A 12927-nucleotide genomic window follows, 5' to 3' on the forward strand; every position below is an offset into this window, starting at 1 on the left:
CGACAGAGGGAGGGCGACAGACAGACAGAGGTGGGAGGGCGACAGAGGGAGGGCGACAGACAGACAGAGGTGGGAGGGCGACAGAGGGAGGGCGACAGACAGACAGAGGTGGGGGGGCGACAGAGGTAGGGCGACAGACAGACAGAGGTGGGGGGGCGACAGAGGGAAGGCGACAGACAGACAGAGGTGGGGGGGCGACAGAGGGAAGGCGACAGACAGGGGAGGGAGGGAGAGAGACAGAGGGAGGGAGGGAGAGAGACAGAGGGAGGGAGGAAGAGAGACAGAGGGAGACAGTGAGAGGGAGACAGTGAGAGGGAGACAGTGAGAGGGAGACAGAAGGAGACAGACAGAGGGAGGTAGACAGACAGAGGAGAGAGAGAGGGAGACAGACAGAGTGATTGAGAACCCCCCGAAACCCCCCTTAGGTGGTTTGGGCTCGCTCGCTACGATCGCTCGCTACACTGCCTTACTGTGTCCAAAAAATGATGCATCTCCAAAAAGTGTGTCACCAACATGAAAAGTTTGGAAAGCTGTGGCTCATAGATTTAACATCCACTTACTGCGGGAGGCCCGCGGTCTCTGCAGGGGACCCCATAGGAGGGCAAACCCCGTAGTAGTGCGCAGGGAACCGCTGGCCCGCCTTGGGGAGGGTGGGTGGGCGGGGCCGGACATCCAGGCCACCCCCCTTTCTTTGCTGACTGATATGGGGCGCACTTCCTCCTTGGCGCCCTCTTTGCTGCTGCTCCTTGTCCCCGTTGGTCGCTCCCGGCTGTCCTCGCCAGCCCAGTCTCAGGCCCCGAGCCCCCTCCGCTCCCTCACTTCCCCCCACGACGCCGGACGCGAGGCCCGCAAGTTCACTCACAATTGAGGTAAGGGACCATTTAAGCCTCCCCCCGAGCCCAGTCCTCGGTAATATCCGAGTCGACAGGGCTGCGTGGTTTACCACGGGGGAGCCCATGGTCCGATGTGTTGTGTGGCAGCGTGCACGCGTCTTCCAGCGCGGGGGCCAAAGGCGCCGACGTTGGTGACTTTGTGCGGAAAGTGATGTTGTTGGCGCGAGGCGGGAGAATGCGAGTCTTGTGGCGGGGATCGTCTTGTGGGTCCGCCGTCACTGCTACGGGTTAATGTGATTTACGGGAGTTGAGCTTTGATCAGCGGTGGCGGGATCGATGGGGAGTCCGCCGCCACTGGCTACGGGTTAAGGGAGCGTATTGAACTAATTGTGGCTCCATTGTATGTGATTTCCGCGATTTCCGCGGGAAAGGGGCAGCAGTGGCGGGGATCGGCGTGTGGGTCCGCCGCCATTGGCCACAGCTTCAAGACGTTTAATTACCAAAACGTTTAATTACATGCAAAAGGTTTAGACAGCGCTTTACGAGGCAATTGTAGTCCTTAATGTTGGATTTCCGCGGGAAAGGGGCAGCAGTGGAGGGGATCGGCGTGGGGGTCCGCCGCCATTGGCCACAGCTTCAAGACGTTTAATTACCAATACGTTTAATTACATGCAAAAGGTTTAGACAGCGCTTTACGAGGCAATTGTAGTCCTTAATGTTGGAGCCTCTTAAAGGTATGGCCTGCCCGTGCATTGGGGTTGCGGGTGCGGCCATCACCCCTGCACGCGGCCGCCATCACCCCTGCACGCGGCCGGTAAATACGCCGCAGTAAGGCGTCATCGACGTGGGGTGGCGCCGCGTTTCGGGCTCAGCACCCACTCGCACCGGGCACGTTCCCGGGCCAAGCCAGCCATACCGCCCATGTAAAAAAGCTGCTAAGGCTAATGCCTAGACACAGTATTAGGTGCCGCTTCAGGCGCTAGCATCCTCGCACGCCGCGTGCATGTAATGGCGCGAACGACTACCATTGTCAACCGAGTTGCCGCTGAATACAGCGCGCCGCTTTCAGGCGCCACACCCCTCATAAGCCCAGGCCGCTTTAAGGAACAAATTATAAATACCGCGACTAGGCGCAATAAGCCCTAGCAGCGTTCTCATGCGCCACCAACCCACGCAGGACTCGGCCGTGTAATGGCCGCTGTCGGGCGCCTTTTCATGCGCCACCACCCCTGCACGACTCGGCCGTGTAATGGCCGCGGTCGAGCGCTAGCGCCGACCGTCGCACTAACTACAGTGCAAGGCGCGCAAGCACCGGCCGCCCCTTTCAAACGCTACCAACCCCCCCCCAGGCACAACTCGGCCGTTAATGGCCGCTGAAGGGCGCTAGCGCCGATTGTCAACCACAGCGGCAGTGTATTAGCGGCAGTGCATGGCGCGTGGGGTCGTTGGCTTACATAAGCTGTGTGCAACAGGATTTGCATTAGCACTGCGCATAAAGTTAAATAAGTCACATCCTCCCTTAGGAAGAGGTCACGGGTCATGCGGATGCGCCAGCAGTTGCCACGGTGCACGTTAGAATAAGTCAACAATTGTAGAAGTAACTGGAAGGTGTACTGCATGACGCGATGACACATCCTAAATGGGCGCGGAAAGGGACAAAGTAAGATTTATATAGAATATAATAGTGGCAAATGGTGCACTCAAAGTTAGTTAATTCAATATGTGTGCTGAAGGGGAAGGAATGTCAGGGAAAAATTGTATATACTGCGGCATGTTGTAATTGCGTTTCCCCCAATTCCAGGCAACTAAAGATCGGGACGTATCGTGACGGGAGTACAGTGCACCCCCCACCCCCCCCCCCCCCAAAGCGGAAGGTAAGAGCGTCATGGGGGGCTGGCCATGTAGGGGTAGGGATATGCATCCTAGGGGGCCGGTGTTCATTGTCCGGTCCTCCTAGTCTTAGTTGTGCGTGACGGTGGCACGGCCGGGACCGGTGCTCTGGTCAGGACGACAGGCTCCCAGTTCCAAACAAGTTTGGGCTAACGTGAATGTTCATATCGATATTTACAGGGCCGGGACACCTGACAGGTATCGCTTCGCTGCGTCGCAGTCAAGGAACAGCGTGCCCCCCCACCTCTGTTAAACAGGCTAACTCGAAGTAAGTATTGGAAAGTGATGAAAGTGTAATGTCGAAGGTTGAGGGGGCTCACTGTTACTTCACAGGGGCTTTGAGTGTGTTTTGACCAGGGTTCAAACCCCAGCTGGCCAAAATCTTTGAGGATAGGCCCATTAGTCACGACGTTTTTTCTTTCAGGAAGCGGCACGATGTCAGGAACAGGGACGGCCGTCACCGAGGCGCAGGCGGCACACGCGGCGATTTTCCTTCAGTTAGTCGAGACGAACGGGGTGGCGTGGGCCACTAATTTACTGAAGGTTAACCCGGCGAATTCAAGTGTGAACAATGACATTATTGCAGTCGAAGATGAGGATACCAATAGTACAGGACACGTGAGGGCGTCCAAAAGAGCTAAGGTGCCCACGAATAAAGACTTCCCGCCACCGCCTAAAAAGAAGGGCACTGTTAGCACTGCAGTCGCTGTTGTGCATGACGTACCGGCCGCTTCGTACGTGTCATCCAGGGCCCAGGAGACCCCTGGCCCATCGAGCTTGCCGGCTAACATTCCCCCGGCGGCGGAATATGCTACCAGAAGTGATCTGGGTAAGATGATGTCCACACTGGAGATATTCATGAAAGAAATGAGGGAAAGTGTGAGGTCTGGGCCTAGCGGGTGGGGAGTTCTACCATCCAATGTGTGGGGAGCCGGTGTTGAACACAATACATCGGGAGATACTGGGAGGGGGCGAGAGGGCACCGGCTCACCCAGCGCATCACCCGCATATCCGACATACCCCGTTGACGCCCTGGGTCCGCTAGTCACGCCAGCAACTCCGTCGGTGCCGGCGCCCCTGCCACCGCAGGCACCAGACTCGATAGCCCCCCCCCCAGCGGCGCCAGCTCCCCCCTCTGACACAGCGATACCTGACCCCACGCCAACACCCCCCTCCCCAGCGCTGCCAGGCGAGGATGATGTGCAATTCGATGCCCCCTTACTATCAGGGCGCTCTTGCTTGTCCTGGGAAGTACCACAGGCAGCAAAGGAGTTAATATGGAGGCGAGAATTTTTAGATATCTTCTCTTTACTGATGCTGGGTCAGCAGGGGGCAGATGCACGCAAGGCTGGGGTGAAAGAGGATGAAAAGAAGGTGAGATACCAGCCTTGGCCAGAGAAGAGTATTGATAATTGGTTGGAGGCCTTTGCGATACTGTCATCGGTCATTATGGAAAAGTTTAGCGAACAAGGTCCAGCGCTGGTACAGTATGGGAGGCTCATACACAACGAGGCAAAAAAGTGGGGAGGTGTAGGCTGGTTGGAGTATGATAGGGAATTCAGGAAAAAGATGTCTAGATCCCCGAACATGCGTTGGGACCATAAAGAGGTCCAGTTGTGGATGGACCATATGGGGTCTAGGGCGCTCCAAGGGGTGACGACTAACAGTAAGACACAGGAAAGCCAGGCGTCACCCAGCGACAAAACCAGCTCCACAACCCAGCAAGAACATAAGATGCCGCCCTTTCGAGGGGGCCACAGGGGGAGAGGTCAGAAGAGGGGAAGCGGGAAACCTCCATCAGGGTCATCCACGGGGTCATCCACTGGGTCATGTAGATTGTTCAACAGTGGACATTGCCATAGGGGGAGTTCCTGTAGATTCACGCACACGTGTAGCAATTGCGGAGGACAGCACCAGGCGGGGTCTTGCAGGTCTAATAAAGGACAAAGACAAGGCAATCACCATGGGGGCAGGGGTGGGCAGTACAAGTAACCCCCTCCCATCCTCAGCGCGTCCAAACCCCCCCCCCTGGCACCCCTTTCCCCCCCCCCCCCCTCTCTCGGCATCCTGCGACGTAGCGAAGCACCCACGGCAGGCGCATCCCTAGAATGTCCGCTAGTTTCACCAGAATTAAGCGCTGTGAAGGGGCCCTCTCCGATTAAATTGGAGAGAATGATGCCGTTACTGAACAGATACCCCAACAAAATTGATGGGAGATTGCTCTTGGGGGGCTTTGCGGAAGGTTTCATTATCCCATATGTAGGACCCCCAGCCGCCAGAGACGCAGACAACTTGAAGTCGGCCAGGGACAACCCTGGGGTAGTAAGAGCCAAAGTTAGCAAGGAACTGGAGCTGGGGAGGGTTGCTGGCCCTTTCCCGCTACCTCCACTAGACAACTTCGTGGTATCTCCGCTGGGGATAGTTCCAAAGAAAGAGCCAGGAGCATTCAGGCTGATACACCACCTGTCATACCCAGAAGGGGAGTCAATTAATCACAACCTGGAAGAAGGGGTATGCTCTGTCACATATTGTTCATTCGATGTGGCCATGGACCTCGTGCGCAGGGCCGGGAAAGGGGCCTGGCTAGCAAAGGCTGATATTGAGTCTGCGTTCCGGCTCCTGCCAGTACACCCCAGCAGCCAGAACTTACTGGGGTTCCGGGTGGGCAACGAGTACTATTACGACAGATGCATGCCCATGGGTTGCTCCATTTCCTGTGCTTTCTTTGAGGCCTTCAGCACGTTCTTACAATGGGTACTGCAAAGCGTGGAAGGTGTACTAGGCGTCACCCATTACTTGGATGACTTCCTGTTCGTAGGCGAAGCGGAGTCAAAGGATTGCGCAGAGGCATTGTCAAAATTCCAGAGTATGACAAAGTATCTGGGAGTGCCCCTGGCGCCAGGGAAGACCGTGGGTCCAGCGCAGGCATTAGTGTTCCTGGGGATAGAAATTGACACGCTATCAGGTGAGGCCAGGCTCCCGGCAGATAAGGTCACAGAGCTAGCGGCGCAAATTAAACAGGTGCTAGGGCAGGACAAGGTATCACTAGACGACATCCAGAGCCTGCACGGGAGACTCAGCTTTGCTACAAAAGTGATTCCTGCGGGCAGGGCCTTCGCGCGCAGGTTGGCTAGGACAGCAGCAAAGATCAAGCGCAGGCACCACCAGGTGCAGTTGAGTTTTGGGGTCAAGGAGGATCTTAAGGTGTGGGGGGAGTTCCTCGAGCATTTCAACGGATCAGTGATATGGAGGGAACCCTGGACCAGCAGCCAGGAACTGACGTTGTTTACTGACGCGTCAGGAAGGGATGGCTTTGGGGCAATTCTGGACAGAGATTGGTGCGCGGCGGGGTGGCCTAATGCTTGGAGGAAGAAGAAGATCACCTCCAACATAACGGTCTTAGAACTGTTCCCGATTGTGGTGGCTTTCCGTCTCTGGCCGGCCTTACTGTCTGCGAAGAGAGTGGTTTTATGGTCAGATAATATGGCGGTAGTCCAAGCCATCAATACCCAGTCAGCATCGTGTGCACTTGTGTTATGTCTATTAAGGGAACTGGTCAAAGTGTGTTTATATAACAATGTAGAATGCAAGGCTAAGCACATTCCGGGAGCCTTAAACACGGCTGCTGACGCACTTTCCCGTTTCCATTGGCAGCGGTTCCGAGAGGCGTGGCCCAGGGCGAGGGAAGAGATGACGCCTTTCCCGGCTCGACTATGGCTCCTGCTGCGGTGGCGCAGCGCATCAGGGAGCTAGGCGAGATGTCAGTAGCACCTAGCACGATGAGGAGATACCAAACATGTGTGAGGACATTCTGTGAAGTCATGGGCCCTTGGGAGCGGGATGAATCTAGGCAGTTCGAGAAAGTGCAAGCGTTCTTGGTCTGGGCGAAAGACGAAGGGAAGAGCCACTCTTGGATGGCTGGGCATTTGTCCGCCATCGGGCACCATGCTCGATTGTCAGGTCAGAAGGACCCCACGACAGAGTTCACGACCAGGGCGGCACTCAAAGGCTGGGCGAGGGTGATGCCCACACTGGCAGATCAGAGGGCCCCCATTGATTACGACACCCTGAAGAGCATGATAGACGCCTTGCCGGCAGTTACGAGCTCCGCCTATGAGGCAGCCCTCTTTGCGTTAACGTTTAGTCTAGCATTCTTCGGTGCATTTAGGATCAGCGAATTGGTGGCACGGTCTAAAAAAGAGTCCAACTCCAGGGCCATCTCGTTTAGGAACACCCACGCAACAGCAGAGTCAGTTGAGATCTTCCTGCATTCCTCCAAGACAGACCAATCAGGCAAGGGCAGGACCATCACTTTGCAGCGGCTGGGTAATGACAGTTACTGCCCGGTGGCTCTGCTGGCCGCGTTCCTTCCTCTCCGCCCTCAGTCAGAGGGCCTGCTACTCATCCACTCTGATTGTTCCCCAGTCACCAAGTATCAAGTGGACCACGTGATGCAAGGGTGCTTGTTCTTGGCAGGATACATAATTGAAGGGGCAAAGTTTAGCACACATTCATTTAGGATAGGCACGGCCACCACGGCCTTCAGGGCAGGCCTCCCTGATGAAACAATTAAAAAAGTGGGTCGCTGGGACTCCAACTGCTACAGGAGGTATGTCCGACCACTGAATGTGATACTCCCGGTGAGCAGACAGGTGGTCAATAATGCGAAATAATGTAAATAATGTAAATAACAATAATCATGCCTTAAGTAACATGGTGGTTCACAATTTGGAGCCACGTGGTGTGTGTTGCCATTACAATGCCTTTGAAGTATGTCAATAAAATACAATTTACAACACACTGTGTTTTATTGCAGGGAAAGAGGTGTGGGTGTTGGGGCACTCCTATGTCACGAGAATGGCGAGATGGGTGAATGCTACCACATGGAGGCACGGGCTCACCAACACCGAGATATCATGGTTCGGCTTCCCGGGGATGCACTGGGTTGCACTGTTAGGGACGCTGCGTAGATTAGTGAGGGAGCACAAGCGGAGGCCGAGCATTCTAGTGGTACACCTGGGGGGGAACGACCTGGTCTCATTAGGCAAAAGGCGTCTGTTAGATATAATGAGGAAAGACTTGAGCACCCTGAGTGGCGAGCTAGGACAATGCAGCATCTACTGGTCAGAGATTTCCCCCAGACCAATCTGGCATGGGGCAATATCACGGGAAGCACTGGAAATAACCCGCAGGCGCGTAAACGCGGCAATGCGCAAATTTAGCGAACAAAGAGGCATAGGTTTCATCAGGCATGGCTTGCTGCATGCCAAGTCTATTGGTTGCTGGGAATCCGATGGGGTTCATTTGTCCAAAGTGGGGATGGCGATTTTCCTCTTAGACTTGGGGGAAGCGCTAGAAAGAGCCGGATGTAGATAGAGAGGGAACTAAAGGCTAGGTAGTGGGGGCTCTGGGCGCAGCGGGTGCCACGCCCAGGGCTGTGGAAAAAGAGAAGGCGACCCCCATACAGGACAGGCGCAGGAACAGGACCTGAAGCCACAGTGCGAGAGGCACCATACTGAGTCATACATAGCCAAGGGGCCCTTCTTGGGGACTTGGTTCAACGGCACCCCGTTAGTCCTTAGGGCGGTTGTAACCTGAGCAACCGGGGGTTTGCTAATAACGCCCCTCCTAGCTGGGCAAGGTGTGAGTTGACTCTCCCTTGTTCAGAGGTGGGCGGGGCAGGTGGACGATAGGTCCACCGGGGGGAGGCTTGCCTCCCCGGTCGACACGTGGCCAGGGCCACTAGTGTCTGCTTCTTTGGCTCTACTTCAGGCGCCCTGCAACAAGGGGTTGCGGGGTGGAGGGGTCGCCTGTCAGTTAACCCACTCTGTTATTTGTATCACAAATAAACCTGCAACTTTTTATTCCCAAACATACTTGTCTGTGTATTATTTGGGTGGAGGGTTGTGGGGCAAGGGTACCGATGCAACTACTATGCGGGAGGCCCGCGGTCCCTGCAGGGGACCCCATAGGAGGGCAAACCCCGTAGTAGTGCGCAGGGAACCGCTGGCCCGCCTTGGGGAGGGTGGGTGGGCGGGGCCGGACATCCAGGCCACCCCCCTTTCTTTGCTGACTGATATGGGGCGCACTTCCTCCTTGGCGCCCTCTTTGCTGCTGCTCCTTGTCCCCGTTGGTCGCTCCCGGCTGTCCTCGCCAGCCCAGTCTCAGGCCCCGAGCCCCCTCCGCTCCCTCACTTCCCCCCACGACGCCGGACGCGAGGCCCGCAAGTTCACTCCCCTCCCTACCGCTCACCCGATGGAAGGGGGGAAGTGGGGAGGGGGGAATAGTAATGATGTTTTTGTCTTCCAGGTTGCAGGAGGAGTTACAAGGCGACCCCCATATAGGACAGGCGCAGGAACAGGACCTGAAGCCACAGTGCGAGAGGCACCATACTGAGTCATACATAGCCAAGGGGCCCTTCTTGGGGACTTGGTTCAACGGCACCCCGTTAGTCCTTAGGGCGGTTGTAACCTGAGCAACCGGGGGTTTGCTAATAACGCCCCTCCTAGCTGGGCAAGGTGTGAGTTGACTCTCCCTTGTTCAGAGGTGGGCGGGGCAGGTGGACGATAGGTCCACCGGGGGGAGGCTTGCCTCCCCGGTCGACACGTGGCCAGGGCCACTAGTGTCTGCTTCTTTGGCTCTACTTCAGGCGCCCTGCAACAAGGGGTTGCGGGGTGGAGGGGTCGCCTGTCAGTTAACCCGCTCTGTTATTTGTATCACAAATAAACCTGCAACTTTTTATTCCCAAACATACTTGTCTGTGTATTATTTGGGTGGAGGGTTGTGGGGCAAGGGTACCGATGCAACTACTATGGCCCCTGGGACACCGCCCCTTTCCCCTCACCACGCACTATAATCTGAGCAAAAAGAAATATGGCATTTATATTCATATATAACAATGATAGAGTACATTAGATGAAGTAGGTATGCTATAAGTAGGTATTAGTAGGGTGTGACGTTTGCCCCTGGTACGGCCTTGCATCCCATGCGGGATGAGCCCCTCCTTGTGGAGTGGTGTGGCTCACTGGTTAGAGGCGGCAGACCCGGAAGCAGAGAACGGCCCGGGACCAGGGTTCAATTCCCAACGCGGCAGGGTCGTGGACCAGGGTCAGCGGACTCGACAATTCTCGCCTCGGTGCCTACTCTAACCAGGGATCACACTCGGCAACTCTGGGCATTAAGCTTGCCTCATCTCTACAACGGCCCCCCACAGACGCCGGGGATGCCTGGTTTCACCCTGGAGATACCCAGCAGGGATCATCTCACAGGGAAAACCAGGACGGGTTCCCCAGCGGTCTACAGCGCCAGGACGCTTACGGGCAGCTGTGCGCTTTACAAGTCCCACACATTTACATTTACACTTGCCCCAGGCCTCAGTCTGGTGGTGGCTGACAGCAGTATAAAGTAGCAGGCCTTATGGGGCCTGAGTTACAAAGGTCACCGTACACTTTTGTGGGTCTTGGTAGGTAAAAGTCTAGCTTTACTAGTAGTAACTTACCTTTGTGACTACTGAAAAGTAAAAAAGTTAGACTTTTGGTGTAAGTTTACCTTTGTGACTACTGAAAAGTAAAAAAGTTAGACTTTTGGTGTAAGTTTACCTTTGTGACTACTGAAAAGTAAAAAAGTTAGACTTATAGTTTACCTTTGTGAATACCGAGAAGTAGTAAAGTTATACTTTTGGTCTAAGTTTACCTTTGTGACTATGGAAAAGCAATAAACTTACACAAAAGTTTACTTTTATGAATCAGACCCAATATGTTTTTCTGCTGATAATCAGATTTACTATACAAGAGTTGGGACCTGGCAAAAGATCTCATTAAATGCTTCCTTTTTCTACCTCCTCACTTCTTACGAAACTGTATTGGTTAACCCTTTGCAGGCTGCCATTGGACGGCAGCATAAGGCGTCAGTCTCCAGGGGTTAGCCTGTACGCTGATAAGTGTGTGTGTAAAGAAACGTGGATAAGTGTTACCACGCTTCCAGACTCTATATTTAATGTAAGCTGAGATGCTTAGTAACCCGAGACATTCCTTCACTACAGCTGTGTGTAAAGCTCACTGACACCCCCTGGAAGAGTGTGTGCGCGGTAAAAGCAAAAGAAAGACAAGTGGGGTAGACACTCATATATAGCATTGAGGTGGACGTCAACAAGTCTTTCCGCCAACGTCACATATGAACCTCCCCAACACGACACATTTTAGTTTAAACACCACACACAACCAACACAGCAAACTAGTTTAAAACACCACTCACAACTAACACAACACAAAAGTTTAAGCACCACACACAACCAACACAGCAAACTAGTTTAAAACACCACTCACAACTAACATAGCACACAAGTTTAAGCACCACACACAACCAACACAGCAAACTAGTTTAAAACACCACACACAACCAATCCAACACCCCATACACAGCCAACACAGCACATTCGTTTAAACACCACACACAACCAACACAACACACCTTACACAACCAGCACATCACATTTGTCTAAACACCACATAACCAACACAGCACAGATTGGTCATTTCAGTGGATGTCAGCATGCCCACAGCAGAATTCAGCCACACCACCAACACTGGTCAGCACACAACATCACACTTGCAGGGTGTCATGGGGCCCCCTTCACGCGGGACAAACGTACACAAGTAGTGTATCTGAGCTGGGTGTGTTTGGGGTGTTGTGATCAATATGGTGAGTGTATTTGTACAGCGCTCTATGAACGGGGAGGGTGTCCTGGCGCTGAGCTGGGGGGGGGGGGGGGGGGCAATCCTGGCCTGGCCCAGGGCGGGGCTGTGGAATCTATTCGGAGCAGCGGTCTAAGGAGATTAAAAGAAGTGCCGTAACTTTGATGACGCAACCAATGAGGCGGGGTCACGTCACTGAGAGTGGGGGCGGGGTCAAAGGAGTGGCAACAAATATATATGATGTTCGTTTGTTTGGTCTTCCAGCATCAGGCAGCGGCATGTAAAATATAGCTCAGATTAAATGAAAAATGTGAAAGATCTCACTCTGGATGTCAGAGCGCCATCTGTTCAGCTCCCTGCAGACTCGAGGATGGCCGTGTCATGTGCTGTGATGTGTAGTGGCGGCTGGTCACGCCAGGCTGTAGGAGCCATGTAGGGGAAAGCCCAAACTGCGAGTCTGGTTCTGCGCGTGCGTGGGGTGTGTGAGTGGGGGTCTGGCTCAGCGGAGGTGTCTGGGGTGTGATGCGACTGGTGTGTGTTGTTCTCCAGTGGGTGCGTGTGGTGTCCCCCCCACCAGCCCCCCCATGTAGTTCCGGTCCCCTCCCTACACACACAAGTGACCTACCAGGACCCCCGGCGGTGGGGGCAGCGATCACAGACCCCCCCGGAGCTTCTCTCCGCCTCCCCTCCTGGGGGTGTCCTGGTACCCGGAGTCTGCGGTGGGCACCCACGCCTCTCCCGGGCTGCTGTCACGGGTGTAAGCGCCACCTTCGCTGCTCTCTCGCAGCGCCCAGAGGCCCGTGCTCACCTCACAGGACGGGCCCTCTCCGGTTACCCCCCGAGCCCCCACCCCCGCTCCTCACAGTTTGGCAGGAGTCGCTCTGCCCCGTGCCAAGGTCTATAAATGATTTCCATGGGGTCACCCAGAGTCCGGGCAGCCGAGTGCAGGGGGCACTTCTGAGCCCAGCTTCAGAGCCGTCATGTGCCACCCACTGATTCCTGCTGCACCCCGGTGCAGACAGGGCCCCCACCCGACCCGGAGTTGTTTATTAGTGCCACTCTGCCAGGTGTAAGTGCCAGGCGGTGCGGTGTACTTATCGCCGCCTACTGTGCCAGCTGTCAGCCACCACGGTGCCACTGCGCCTGCCTGGACACAAGCCCTGCCCAGCCTAAACTTAACACAGACCCAGAGGGCCAGTGTCCGTGTGGAATCTTTATTTCAGGCAAAAGATAGCTCTTTCATTGTCTGATCTTCTATATTACCCTTCTACCTGTGTTTGGTGCTCTTTTGTAACATGCACCCGTCACTTTTCTCTTGTAACACACTGTTTGCTACCTCTTACATTTTGTTTGCTTTCGATACTTGCACAAGTGCCACCATTGCCTAAGTAACGTTTGCTCTTGTGTTTGAGTGTCTGTCATTTATTGCAGTATTATAGCTCTACTTGTACTTTGTACGCTTTTGTAACCTGCACACATATCACTTTTTCCTCCTGTAAAGCACCGTTTGC

The 12927-nt window shown here is 54.7% G+C and overlaps 1 protein-coding gene across 1 annotated transcript in view; it reads right to left on the reverse strand.

Moving 5' to 3' along the window:
• Positions 1-12145, reverse strand: part of LOC144817693 (long-chain-fatty-acid--CoA ligase ACSBG2-like) — a 383515-nt gene extending 371370 nt beyond the window's left edge. Inside the window, exon 1 of the mRNA XM_078674441.1 lies at positions 12042-12145. The gene's annotated coding sequence lies outside the window, so the exon portion shown is untranslated. The remainder of the gene's footprint in view (positions 1-12041) is intronic.
• Positions 12146-12927: the final 782 nt, after the last annotated feature.

The sequence above is a fragment of the Lissotriton helveticus genome, chromosome 2_1 (genome assembly GCF_964261635.1).
Source record: "Lissotriton helveticus chromosome 2_1, aLisHel1.1, whole genome shotgun sequence".
Taxonomy (NCBI): Eukaryota; Metazoa; Chordata; class Amphibia; order Caudata; family Salamandridae; genus Lissotriton; species Lissotriton helveticus.